The sequence below is a fragment of the Lissotriton vulgaris genome, chromosome 10 (genome assembly GCF_964263255.1).
Source record: "Lissotriton vulgaris chromosome 10, aLisVul1.2, whole genome shotgun sequence".
Classification (NCBI taxonomy): domain Eukaryota; kingdom Metazoa; phylum Chordata; class Amphibia; order Caudata; family Salamandridae; genus Lissotriton; species Lissotriton vulgaris.
In genome coordinates, this window is record NC_141698.1 from 851,505,831 (window position 1) to 851,518,844 (window position 13,014).

The 13,014-nt window shown below is 46.3% G+C and overlaps 1 protein-coding gene across 2 annotated transcripts in view; it reads left to right on the forward strand.

The window, feature by feature from the left end:
* Positions 1-13,014, forward strand: part of STEAP2 (STEAP2 metalloreductase) — a 182,981-nt gene that overhangs the window by 52,308 nt on the left and 117,659 nt on the right. The gene's annotated exons all lie outside the window — the stretch shown is intronic.

Consider the following 13,014-nt stretch of genomic DNA (forward strand, 5'->3'; position numbering starts at 1 on the left):
CAACAAAACCACCATGGGAGGAAGATCCTTCTCCTACCTGGCGGCTAAAACCTGGAACTCACTTCCCATTCACCTTCGCCTCACTCAGAACCACCTAGCATTCAGAAAGCAACTTAAAACCTGGATATTCGACCAGTAATTCCCCACCCTTCTCCTAGCGCCTTGAGACCCTCTGGGTATGTAGCGCGCTATATAACTTAATTGAATTGTGCGTGAGGCCTAACCGCGCCACTAGCGGGCACGGTGTTATCTCCACCCCCAACATGTCCGACAGGCCCCCAAAAACTTCAGTCCAGTACTTGGCAACGTCGGGACAGGTCCATGCCAGGTGTAAAAACTCCGATCCCTCCCTCCCACAACAGTAGCAGCGATCATCATCTCGGAGGCGGAACTTGTGTAGTTTATCAGTGGTATAGTATAAGCGATGTAAACATTTTAAATGCACCAAGCCTAACCTAGCATTGGCCGTTACTGCATTTGTTTGAGTGCAACTGACCTCCCACTGTTCGTCCGTCAGTGGCACGTCAAGATCTCCGTCCCAGTCCGTGCGTGCCCGCAGTGTGGTAGTCAGTGGCGCGTGCTGCACCTGCTTGTAAAGCAGTGACACAACGTGCTGCGGGGCATCCTTCTGCAGGAGAGCGTGAAAGGGTGCAAGGGTGTCAGGTCCGGGAATTTGGGGGTAACAGCACGGACTTTTTGCCTGAGCCGGGTATACAGGAATGTGTCCATTATTGTGGGTGAGTGTTCCCCAAAGAATTGATGTGGTGTGCGGAACTGCCCCATGGCATACAAGTCTCCCCAGGTGTGGTATGCAAGCTTGTTAACATTTTGCGCCCGATCTCCCCGCGGGTGACCTGTAGTCGGGGGTCTTTAATCAGAAGCGTTCAGATTTTTGGGCTAGGCCTGCTGTAACTTAACGCCAATACCCTTGCAAAGAGGGGCATGCCCAGAACATATGAATGATATCGGCATAAGGCAAATGACATTGAGGACAGTCTGAGGAAGCAGTCGGATACATTGCCTGTATCTTATGTGGCGTTAAGTATGCCCTGTGCAATATTAAAAGTTGTATGAATTTAAATCGGACATTACGAGAGATTCATTTGGGATATTCTAGAACCACTACCAACTCCCTGTCCGTGAGCTCCCTGGCTATGTCTCTCTCCCACTTCTGGCGAAGAGATACCAGTGGGACGTCTGAGTGTTCCCTCAATCCACGGTGCAACCATCTGACCAAATGGCTTCCATAAGCCATTATGTGGAATGCTTGTAATAGTCAAAAGGTGGGGGTCTCTTGCTCCACTAGCCAGTGCAGGTATATAAAATGCGCTATAGCAGCGTTGGTCAAAACAGCGTATTAGGTACTGCATGAGTTTGCACAAACTCGCTGTGGGGCATCAAGATTCCATTCGTGAACAGGGAGCCCACTGTCTCAACTCCAACTTCCTCCCACTGCTTCAACCTATTGGCAGATAGAACTCCCCGCTGGGTTGGCAAGCCACAGAGGGGAACATTTGGAACATATGGGTTAGATACTTTGGTATATTTCAGCGCTAGTTTCTAATAGTGGACCGCCGTCTGGAGAAGGAAGGGGGCATCCCTCATTCTCCTGGATTCGGGCAAAGCAATGACTGCAACGATCCAAGCCTTAGCTGCGCAGTATAGTATCTAATTTCCAACAAATTATGGCCTGCTAGGCTATAAGCCAGCCACTGCAACTGTCCGACTATACAATATTCCTTGAAGTCTGGGGCCCCAAATTCACTTTTAGAACTAGGCAACTGCATTTTAATGGTGGCTATCCTATGACTCCCCGGATCCCATTTCAAATTTGTCAGTTAAGAGTCTAAGGTCTTGACGATCCATGCTGGAATCACCACTGGCAGATTCACAAATTGATACAGGAGCCTAGGCAACATGGCAATCTTGGCCACTTCTAGCCTGCCTGCTGTAGTTATTGGCAGGTTAGTCCAAAAAAAAAACACCTGCGATTTTAAGGAGGTGATTGTACGGATCAAATTTCCCTCTAATGCATTGACAGTAGTTCTATATAGTTGGATACCAAGGTACTTAAATGTGACCAGTTCCACCTTAAGTTGTATTGGACCAAACTGTAGATAGGGCAGTTTGCAATTATTATAAAAGGATAATGCTATAGATTTTGAGGCATTTAGGTGTAGACCCTATATGAACCCAAATTGAGTCATCGGGGTAGCTATATGATGCTAATCTAATTGCATGTCTTTAAAATATAACAACATGTCATCGGCATAAAGTGACACTGAGTGGATAGCCGTGGCAACCGGTATACCAAATGCCCTCATTACTTGGTGTAAATGTTGAGCAAGGGGCACCAATGCAATTAAAAAAATAGTGTTGAGATGGGGCAGCCTTGGCGCGTCCCATGAAAGATATGATATGCGGGGGATGTTGGAACCTGTTTTTGCTTGTGGTGTTGGCCTGGTGTAGAGTAGCTTCACCCATTGACAAAAATTGGGAGGGATCCCAAACGTAGTAAGTGTTGCAAGCATATAGGACCAGCTAAGAGTATTAAAAGCTTGTCGAATACCTAAAGAAAGACAGCTACACGTGGAAAGGGATCCTGAGCCGCATGCATTAAAGTGAAGAAGCGACGAATATTTAGGGAAGTACTACGTCTGGGTATGAAGCCACACTGGTCGGTATGTATTAGCCCAGGAAGAAGGGGAAGTACCCATGATGCTTGTATTCTGTGTTTAGAATAGATAGGGGTCTATAGGAAGAGAGGTCCATTGGGGGTTTCTCAGGTTTTATTAAGGATGTCTCTATCGCCTCCCTAGTTTTGGACGGTAGGACTCCCTCCTCAAGTGAAGTATTCTATAACTGCAATAGTTGGGAGCCAATCGAGAAGCAAATATGGAGTAGAACTCGATGGGTAACCCATCCGAGCCCAGCGTTTTATTACGAGCGAGTACCAACGTAGCTATGGTGTCTCTATACTAGGTCTTCTAATAATAAAGGTTGTAAGCGCCACGTCTGAATCTGAGAGGGAACCCGGCCCCAGTTAATTGTTAATTCAAGCGGGTTATGGTCTGAGATAGTCTTCCCTAAGTAAGCGCTATGTGATATAGAGGAGAGTAGATCCGGTGTGCAGAGAAATCGATCTAGGCGTATTCATGCATGTTGTTGTGTTGGAGTATCCATACATATAGTAAGTTTGACCCGTCTACCCACTGAGACAGGATCTTAGCCTGCAATATCGTTACTGTTCCCGGTAATGGTGGGTGAGGACAATCCAATCCTACATCAAGGACCACATTAAAATCCCCACCCAACAACCATGGATATTGCGTTCATCCCGAAAGCGCTTTTGACAGGCGGGACAGAAAAGCTTCCTGATCTATGTGAGGTGCATATATAGACCGCAGTACCACTCACCTACCATCCAAAGAGCCCTGTAATAACACATATCTACCTTGGTCATCGATTTTACTATCAGTCAGAGAGAATGGGACCCCAGCACAAACCCATGTTGCTGCCCCACGCGAGAAGGCGGAATAGGCAGCCACATACAGTTGACCCCTCAATTTTCTTTGTAATTACAAGTTTCGGAGGGCATTAAATGCGTTTCTTGTAGCTATACTATTTAGGCATGGCGTCGGTGCAATTGAGCCAATATCCTGTGCTTCTTGTGGATCCAGCCCATACCCCGTATGTTCCAGGAGATAACAGTAGATGCCATTTATGAAAGGCATGGATACCATCAGCCCCCCTCCAGGCCTCAGTCCCCTCCCTCAGAGTATTAGCGAGCAGACCAGCAGCAAGTTAAATAAATCAACATGATCCCAATACTCGGTCAAACAAGTCAAATTCGGTCGACCAAACTGAATGCTAAACATTAACATAGTGAACTGTACAATAACAAGTGCTTTCGCTTGTGGGGTAGGCTACTGATGTGGAAGACGTGTAGGCCATATGCAGTAGGTGGTTCAGCCCCGGATGAGCCGGGCCACGAGAGTTGACATCTTGACTTGCTGTTGTGTCCCTAGGCAAGCATAACAATAGCAGAGTGTTTTACAGGAACCAGGTCGCAACCCCACCGGCTGGCTTGATACAAACGCTGGGACAGCATACATCCACTGAAATTAGTGTACCTCCCTAGCCGTCACAGAATATTTTCAGCCCGGCGGGTCATAACTTAGCTGCGTGGATCCTGAAACAGCGCCATACTACCCCCCCACCTCAGAGTCCGAGGTCACCTCCTCCGAGGGACTGGAGCTGATAGGCTGGCAGGCAGACTTCAAAGCAGATGCCGATCAGAGGGCCTCCTGCCTGCCCTCCAAGACAACTGCGTCTGTGTGGCAGTCTCTGTGATTTCTGCTGTGATCTTTCACGACGCTCAGTGCCCCAAGTTTTGGGGAAGTTCCTGTCTAGCTAGTCCCATGCACCCTCCAGCGTGTCAAAAAAGGAGCGTTGGTTGTGAATGACTTTTAACTTGGCTGAAAATTGGGAGCGAACAAAAGGCCAGCGGCATGGATATAAGCCTTTACCTCCATAAATGAGGAGCGCTTACGTTGGACCTTTAAAGTGTAGTCTGGCAAAATTGAAACTTTCGTGTTGTTGAACTGTATCGAGCCATTGTCACAAGCTGCTTGTAGCAAGTGGTCTCGGTCTCTATAGTTCAGTATCTTGGCAAGAATTGGTCAGGGATTTGCATTAAGGAATGGGTTTTCTAGTGGGAACCCGATAGGCACGTTCCACCGTAAAAATATCTGATGGGCCTGTCGGAGCAACTTTGTTCTTGAGCCAATCCTCAATGAACGTTTTAGGCTGTGGACCCACTCGGGAAGGTCCAATACTCTGAGATGTTTCTAGCGGTTCCGGGCTCAGGATTGCCTTCAAGTACTCCAACTATGACAGCCCGGGTAAAGTCCAATCTATCCCCTTGTCTATACACTGGGGGAGGGGGTATAGGGGGGAGTGGAAAAGAAAGGATTCTAAGAGGCTCCAGTATTGTGTAGGATGGCCCCAGCAGGCACTCGCCAAGTCTCCACAGCCCCTGCAGCCACTGGCTGGTTCTCTGGGGGGGGGGGGGGGGGGTGGGGGGGGGGGCAGTCAGCAGCACTCATCATGGGGGTCCATGAGCCCAGAGCTGCAGTACTGCCTCGCTTCCAACAAGGTGCTCCCGGGGTGTTTAGTCGAACTGAGTTACACGATGGTGCCGCTCTGGGCCTCACGGATCCGTACGCAATTCCCCGTGCCGCAGGTCCCGCCCACCTTGCCCATTCACAGCCCCCCGCTAAGGGGGAAGACTCTCACCGTGCCGGTGCTGTTCGGGGCCTCTGCATTCAGTCCACAGCCCTTTGTCGTTCCACTCAGACGATGTCTGGGGCACTCCCTTGGTCTTTTGTGCCCATGGGGCGGCGCCAGCCACTGTGCAGAGCAAACTTGCGGTGTTTCAGGTCTCACCAGTAGCGGCAGGCCCGGTACTCTCAGGGAGAGCTCTGCACCCACTTCTGCACTCATCTTGGCCGCACTCTTACGCCCAGTCCGACATCGGCAGCAACCTGGCACCTTGTCCCGCTTCCGGGAGGGCCGGTATCATGGGGAAATGAACGGATTTATATTCCGTGCCCGGAGCAAGTAGCTTATGCGACCAACATCTTGGGCTGCTAGCCACGCCCACCCCTCTCAGTAGCCTCACTGAAGTAGAGTCCTTGGCAATGACCCAGGTCTTCCCTGGGGCTAATCAAAGGGATTGGGAGTGGTTTGGAGAGGGTTGATTACTTGTTGCGTTACTGGGGTTCTGTTCTTCCCAAAGGTGCAACTAGCCTCTTTGGTCCATTTGGAGCTTTTCTTTCCAGAGTCTAATGTGCACATCGGGAAGTGTTGTAAAAGGATTTGCGGACATGTCACTACTGGGGGCCCGCTGGGCAGTTCCCCCACAAAGGGAGATTTGACTGGATTAGCAGCATTTTGTGCCTGGGGTTGGTCTTGTGGTTTCTAATCTTTTCAAATGTTTCTGAAACAAGGTTTTTTTAAAATATTTTTTTACTGATCTTCCTGTATTTAAATGCTAAAAGTCTGCCCTTTTTGTTTCTCACCATGGCCTATTTGCAGCTTCTCCTGCAGTTCCACCACCCAGCTGCCTCTTTACAGCAGTGCTGGATTTGCAGGTCCAAGCCCTTTGTCTAGGTTCCTGCTATGTCTCCTTGATGCAGCATTTTCTTCAGCAGCTTTTTAGACAGATGGCCCTCCGTGCCTGTACTCACCAGGCCCACAAACACTTGGCTTTTTCCAGGGTACCTGTGTGCCCAGGAAGAGTACCCCTTTAGGTTTTGTTCCCTTGCCCTATGACCAGTTCACACACGTTCTGGCGAACCCTCTCCTCTAGAGTCCCTAGCAAGTCCACAACCTCTTCAGTTTCTTAGGGGGGATGAGGATGCCAGAGCCACTGGCTTTGGAGGCATAGCTCCACAGAGTCAAAATCATATTTGTACAAATTGATTCATCCATGAGGGATACTTCGATTCTTAGGTTGTACAGCGTCCAGTCCCTTTTTGAGTCTCCTTTATGCAGGAGTTTTTAAGTGGGGGTAGATAGTCCCAGATAGTGAGCACCTCCAAAATTGACTCATCACTTCATCTGCCCCATCCCTTCTGCTCAGCATTTTGGGACTTTTCAAGATGGCAACTTCACGTGGTTAGTGTTCACTGCTCTCGGAGAGCCTTAAGCTCTGCCCCTAACAAACACAGTGGAATGTATCCCAGCATTCCACACTCAGCTATCAGAAGGCTACGATGAATCTAAAACTCAACCTCAACTCTAGAGTAGTAAATGCTATATAAATGCAATACAGTAAAATACGGCATCCTGATCATTTACTCTCAAAATGTCAAACAAGGCACCACCCCCATGAGCGATACCAGAGGTCTGGCTTTCTCCCTTTGTTTCTCTGCAGATGGGCATGCCCATGCTTGTCAGGCAGTGTGAATGTAATTAACTTGTACAGAGGCTGCCTCCACCATCTTCCTTTCCCAGGAAAATTTTTAATCACTTCAAGGTGCCTGAGTCTATTTAAGGTCTTACTCCGATAATTATGACCAAAACCCCAAATATGGGAAGGTCTAAAAATATGACCAAATTGATATATTACCACTCTGGCCCTTCGTTGCAATAGGGAAGCCCATTTTAAACTTCCCTCCAAATCGACACAGTGCAGTTTTTACATACAATGTGAATACAGTAAAGTACTACTGACCAATTAAACTATAAACCTTACACAAGCCAGAAGCAATTTATTATAGGCATTATCTACTACAGGCTATCTGTGTGCAAATATAAGGCTGAGTTAGAAGGTAGTCCTATTCACTCAGATCGCACATGCATGTGCACATGTGATCACATATAACCAGCCCAGAGACTCTTACACTAGCTGGGCATTAGCAGGCCCTAATTTAAAAGGCACGCACTGATGGTTAGCAGTCATAACCATTTTGTTAAAGCTTACAGTGAATCAGACTCGTTAAATGAGATTCACTCACAGCAGTGATTTAAAAAAAAAAAAGAAACAGGTGTGTAGAAAGGAAAAACATGTAGTAGGGTTAAAGAGAGTCAGAACTCAATGTATACATTCCCTATTTTGTCCCTTAATTCAAAAGCTTCTTTATGAAGATTACTTATATTTGGAAAGCGATTTTGTAAGGCAACAGATCATGCCATGATGGTTAATATTTTATTTACATTTACTTCAGAATTTATTAAGCACATAGCTACCCTAAGGCATCCCAGCGCTAGCGGCTGAACAAAAGGAGGACTGAGAAAATTATAGGGTGAGATGTTGAAATAACCATGTTTTAAGTAGTTTTCGATGGCGAGGTTCCAAGCATAGGTGTTGGGGCAGGGTGTTCCAGAGTCTACCTACATTGTAAGAGAAGGCTCTTCCTCCACTTCTTACCCTCTTAATTTTGGTATTGACTGCAAGATTAAGATTAGCAGAGTGACGGCATTTCCTAGGGCTGTAGAGGGTGATGAGGAAGCTATTCATTACTAGCCCTTCCCCCATTTGATTTGTACTTTTTCCAGAATTGGCAACCAGTGTAGGGCCTTCAGAGCCAGCTTAGCCGACTAACTTTTAGGAATCTGAGGAACAGCCGCACAGGGCAGTTCAGTGTGACTTTGAGTTTCCATATCGTTGCTTTAGATGCTCCTAGGTAAAGAGAATTGCCATAGTCCAAATGAGAGAGGACCAAAGTCTGGACCAGGATTCTCCTTGCCCCCATAGGAAGGAGAGCGAGAACGTTCCGAGAGTGATGAAGCAGGCTCCTGCCAGTTTCACTGCTTGGTGGTCAAATTTAAAGGAGTTGTCCAGCCAGACGCCCAGGCTTTTCATCTTAGTGTTAGGGTTTGGGGCAGGCCCAAGGCAAATTTGGCCATGTCTGTTTAGGAGCCATGATAATGGCGTTGCCCAAGAGTATAAGTTCAGTTTTTCCTCCATTGAGCCTGAGACAGGAGTGTTCCATCCAGGTAGCTACTTTCTCCAGACAGGATTCAAGATCAGAGGGGAAGTTCCAAAAATCGTTGAGGGCAATTACCAATTGCGTATCGTCAGCATACGTGACAATTTTATTCCCGTAAGGCAAAATAATATCAGCAAGTGGTCTTATGTAAACATTGATTAGTGTGGGGCTCAGAGACGAGCCCTGGGGGACTCCACAGCTGAGTGATAGGCTCCTTGAGTGGACTCCCCTGAGAAAACCTGGAATGTTTTACTGTCTAAGTAAGACCTGGTAATAACACTACCTGAAGTACCAACCCTCCTAAGTCTGTTAATGTCAAAATTGACGTGTCAAATGCCGAACTTAGATCAAGGAGGATAATAGCTACTGCTCCTCCCTGATCAAGGATTGTCTTAGATGCTTCTACCACAGCAAGAAGGGCAGTTTCGGTTCCACATTGAGGGCGGAAACCAATCTGGGAATAATGCAGGAGACCACAGGTTTCTAAGAAATCAGAGAGGGTCGTGTTGACATACTTTTCCAAGATTTTGGCAATCCTAGGAAGCAGAGAGTGGGGACGATAGTTACCTAAATCATCTGGGGTTAAGCTCGGATTTTTGAGTACTGCCTTCACCATGGCATGTTTCCAGGATAATGGGACTACGCCGGTGGAACTAGACCGATTTATCACCTCCAGAATCACTGGGAGTATCACGTCTTTGGCTTTATAAAGGAAGTGGGGAGGAGCCGGATCAAGGGGGCAGCATGATTTTATTTTGGAAAAAATTTCTGACAAAGTATCCAAATTCATAGTTGGAAGTTCCTCCAGTATACGTGCTCCGTGTGAAGTGGGGGCTTGTCAGTTAGTAGAAGGTCACTAGGACATGGTGAGCGGGGGAATACAGTATATATTTTTTTATTTTTCTTTACAAAAAAATTCAGCGTGTTTGTTACCACGTTCTATGGAGACCTCGGAAGATGTTCCTGAACCAGGGAGCTCTAGGAGGTTCTTCGTGACGCGATAAGGAGTATTAGCTGCTGAGTTAATACCTTCATAGTAAAGGGCCTGTGCTCTTTTTATATCCGTTTGGTAGAGTTATATAGATTCTCTGTATTTATTTGTACTCAGTCCTTTGTATTGATTCCTCCATTTCCTCTCCAATCTTTTGCAGGCTTGCTTAAGTGAACGAAGCTCGGGAGAGTACCACGGAGACATTTTGTCTCTCATTTTATAGCAGGGTTTAACAGGAATAACTGTGTCTAGCGAGGACTCTATCCAATGAAGGTATTTTTATGAGGCTGAAATAGGATTAAGTCTAATTTTGGTAAAGACCGGGTCTACGGTATGGCCTTTCTTATGTGTGGGACCTTTAACTTTTTGTGTTAGCTGAATAGCTAATAAGTCCTGTATTAGATCTGAGGCACCAGCCTTGTTGGGGTCATCAAAATGCAGGTTAAAGTCCCCCTAAAGAGTAATGTTGGTAGAGCCCCTAGCTTCTCCTCCACTCATACCGGATGTTCCTATTACAGTGGCTGGTTCGTACCCCAGCATGCAATTCTGCTTCATACTGACTATCTCACAGACTCTCCATCTCCACCCCTGTACAGTCCCTAACTTACTGTGTTGCGGGATTGTGGATGAATTCAACGCCCCACTAGCTCATCTCGCTCACACCAAACTAGGAAATATAATTAACATCGCCCTATCAGATCTGGATCTTCAGATTGCCAACCACCTAAAAGCAGACCCTAATGAATTTGTTCCGACCTATGTGGGTAGAGGACATAAGACCACAGTAGATTTTATATTTCTCTCCCAAAACCTAATGACCAAACTTAAAGAGTTTGAGGTCATAGATACTCCCCTCAGCGATCATGCAACTTTAACAATAACAATATCTGTGCCAGCTAATGCCTCCCACAAATTGGAGATGGCGACCACTCTTAATCAGAATAGGATCCAGGTTGGGAAACGTAATGGACTAACTATTAAATGGGCCAAAATTAACCCAACTGACATAATGAAAAAATTAATAACTCGGTCCTATCCAAATATACTGAAATGCCTGGATCTCGCAACTAGTAACAAGGAAGTCCTTAGGAACTTTAACTTAATACTAGATGTCATAAAGGACCTACTCACTTCAAAACCTAAACTAGACCGTGTTACTAATCCAAAGTGGTTTAACCATAACTGCACAGCGGCCCTATCAAAGTTAAAAACTGCACTTAAAAACAACCCACGTGATGCGGCCCAGATTCAGTTCCTGAGGCGCCAATACACAGGGGAAAGAAAGCTGAGAATGGCCCAACTCAAACAAAAATTATGGGATGATCTCCATCAAGGCGCTGTTTCAAAAAATAGTGAACTATTCTGGCGCACACTTAGAACCCCATACTTCACAGAAAAGGATACCCCTAAAATAGAAGTCGCAATCGACGAAAACACATGGGTCTCCCACTTCGAGGAAATTTTTAAAAATACCCTACCAACAGAATCCCCACCCCTCAATGTGAATTACCCTATCCTGGTTCCCTTTGATATCTCAGATCTTATAGACGCCCTGCAGAGCAGCAAATCAGGTAAGGCCCCAGGACCCGATGGGGTCCCGGTGGACCTTTTTAAAAGTAATCAAGATCTATGGGCCCCCATTTTAACCAGAGTATGTACAGCCGCAGCGAGTGAGGGAATTTTAACCTCTTGGACAAAGTCAATAATGGTCCCCATCTTTAAAAAGGGGGACCGGCAAGACGTAAAATGCTACCGACCCATCTCACTGCTGGACTCGCTCGGAAAAGTAGTGGGGAGAGTGATACTCGAGCGTCTCCAGCAGTGGACTGAGGATCGGGGCATAATCTCAGATATCCAATTCGGCTTCCGAGAAGGTTTTGGTACCTTGGAGCAGGTCCTCAACCTTACCTTGATAATGGGGAAATATACACAGGCCACTCCTACTAAAATATACATGGTCTTTGTAGACCTTTCCGCAGCTTTTGACTGCGTGTCACACACAAAGCTGTGGAAGGTCTTAGCTCAATTGGGAGTAGATCCACCCCTGTTAGATTTTCTCAGAGAGCTCTATACCGGGGCTACAGCCCGAGTACGCTTTGGTGTAAATGGAGAGTTGACGTCCCCGTTTAGTGTAGGGCGTGGGGTCAGGCAGGGATGTGTCCTGGCCCCCTTCCTCTTCTCCCTCTACACTAACGGTCTGGAGGAGGAGATGTTGAGGGGGGCTCAGGACCTCCCACGCATAAATCGCCGCCTGATCCCCGCCCTGCTCTACGCGGACGACGCGGTTATTTTAGCACGAACCCCCAGAGAACTCCAGAAAGCAGTGAGCAGATACACGTCCTTTATGGGTAACATAGATTTAAAGGTGAACGTAAAAAAAACGTTCGTCATGACAGTTGGCAGAGGTCAAAAAAAAACTTATCCCATCCTGCTGAACAACCAAAAGCTAGAATGTACCCCCCATTATCCCTATTTGGGGGTCATGGTAGACGATCAACTTAGCTGGAAGCAAGCAGTAAACACTAGGGCTCTTCAATTTAGGAGATCAATTGCTGCAGTAATATCTTTCTCTCAGAGATTAGGCAAAAGACCACCAGTAGAACTCCTTAAGATCTACAAAGCCAAATGCCAGGCAATTGCAACATATGGTGCAGGAGTTTGGGGGTATACAGATATCAACCCCATTCAGAAGGTGGAAAACACCTTTCTAAGATTTTTGTTAGCCACCCCCAAAGGTACCTCAACTTACGCAATGCACCTAGAACTAGCTATTCCTCACTTGGAGGATCTAATCAAAATAGAACCCCTGATGTTGTGGCGCCGAATTTGGGCGTCAAACAAAAATGCCTTGTCACAAGCTATCATTGCAGACTCAATGAGTATGGATAACTCTGCAAAAATAAAGTGGCTTTTATATGTCAGGAATTTTTTTAATGATCTAGGCCTTGAGAATTATTATTTAGATCCGGCTTCCATTACAGACATCTCAAAAAAAGATCTTAAACAGAAAGCACTAAGTCACCTTGAACTGTTAAGACTTGCATCCAATTCCACAAAAACGGCAGTGATCCATGCAAACATGATCCAAGCAGCCTTTGTCATTCACCCGTACCTTGAATTGCAGTTATCAACTTACGAGAGAATGCTAATTACGAGATTCAGGCTAAACATCTTTTTTAGAATGGTCACTTTTCCGTCACAAAACTGTTGGGACGCTATACTGCCGCCTTGCCCCTGTGACGGCTTATCAGTGCAGTCGAATTTGCATGTGATCCTGCTTTGTAAATATCATCAAGCCCACAGAAAGACCTGGCTTTTACCGATACTTAAATCATGGGGATTGAGACAGTGTCGACCTGCTCTTTTAAGATTGCAAATGCTGGAGACAGTGAATGTCTGTTATTTTGTTAGCAGTTTCCTAAAGTGCATTATGAAACATAGGAAAAACCTTTAAAATCTATGCTATATCTATCATAACCGGCACCTCGCACTTTCTGAATAATTCTTCCTTTTTAAATTATGAAA